Source organism: Arachis ipaensis, chromosome B08, assembly GCF_000816755.2.
Source record: "Arachis ipaensis cultivar K30076 chromosome B08, Araip1.1, whole genome shotgun sequence".
Classification (NCBI taxonomy): Eukaryota; Viridiplantae; Streptophyta; class Magnoliopsida; order Fabales; family Fabaceae; genus Arachis; species Arachis ipaensis.
Window position 1 is genome coordinate 14,781,945 of NC_029792.2, and position 910 is coordinate 14,782,854.

Sequence of the window (910 nt, forward strand, 5' to 3'; positions counted from 1 at the left end):
TGAAGGCTCGTGCCGAGGTGGTTGAGAGTTAGGAAGAAGACTCTCCTATTTTGCCGATTGTGGAAGCTGCATATGAGTCTCAAAAGAGGCTTCACGCGTATTGTGAGGATGACAATATGAGATCTCTATGGTCGAGATTTTTCCCTTTTGCGACCCTTGCTGATGAGCTGTGTCGCTTCCCTGAGGATTCGAAGATGATCGATGAGGTTGGCCGAGCTGGAACCAGCCGTTTCCTTCAGGTATCTTATTCCTTTATGTTTGTTTCTCCTAATTTATCTTGGCCTTATTGGTTGATGCCTTTTATCACAGGTTATTGGAGCTTGGATTGTTGCCATTGGAAGGGCTCAGGGGCTTGCTGTTGAGTCTGAGGTGAAAGATTTCGTTAGTGTTGCTGAGTTGTCTTCTTCTGTTCAGGAGAAGGAAAAGATAATCCTTGAGCTCTCTTCATCTCTGAAAGAAAAAGAAACCAAGCTTATTGAGGAAAAGCGGCTTCACTCGTCGGTTGCCGAGGGATCTAAGGTTTTAAAGTATGAGAATGGTCAGCTAGCGGCTCGAGTGAAGGAGTTAGAAAATGAAGTTTACGAGGCATTTGCTTAGGGTTTCGAGCGGGCTGCTTCTCAAGTTCGAATTCTATTTCCCGAGGTTGATGTTGGTAAGCTTGATGCTACGAAGATCATTGTTAATGGGGAGCTGATTGATGATGAAGCTGATAAGCAAAGTGACAGCTCAAGTATTAGGGATAAGATAGAATGAGGATTGTTAGTTTGTTGTTTTGGTTTGTAAGTTTGATATTTTGATGTTTTTTTAATATTGTCAAGGTTTTGGCATTTGTATGCTTTGAATATTGCCGACTATGTAGTTCGGTTGTTATGATTTTTTCCGAGTATGAAGCTCGGTTTAGTGGTTTAGT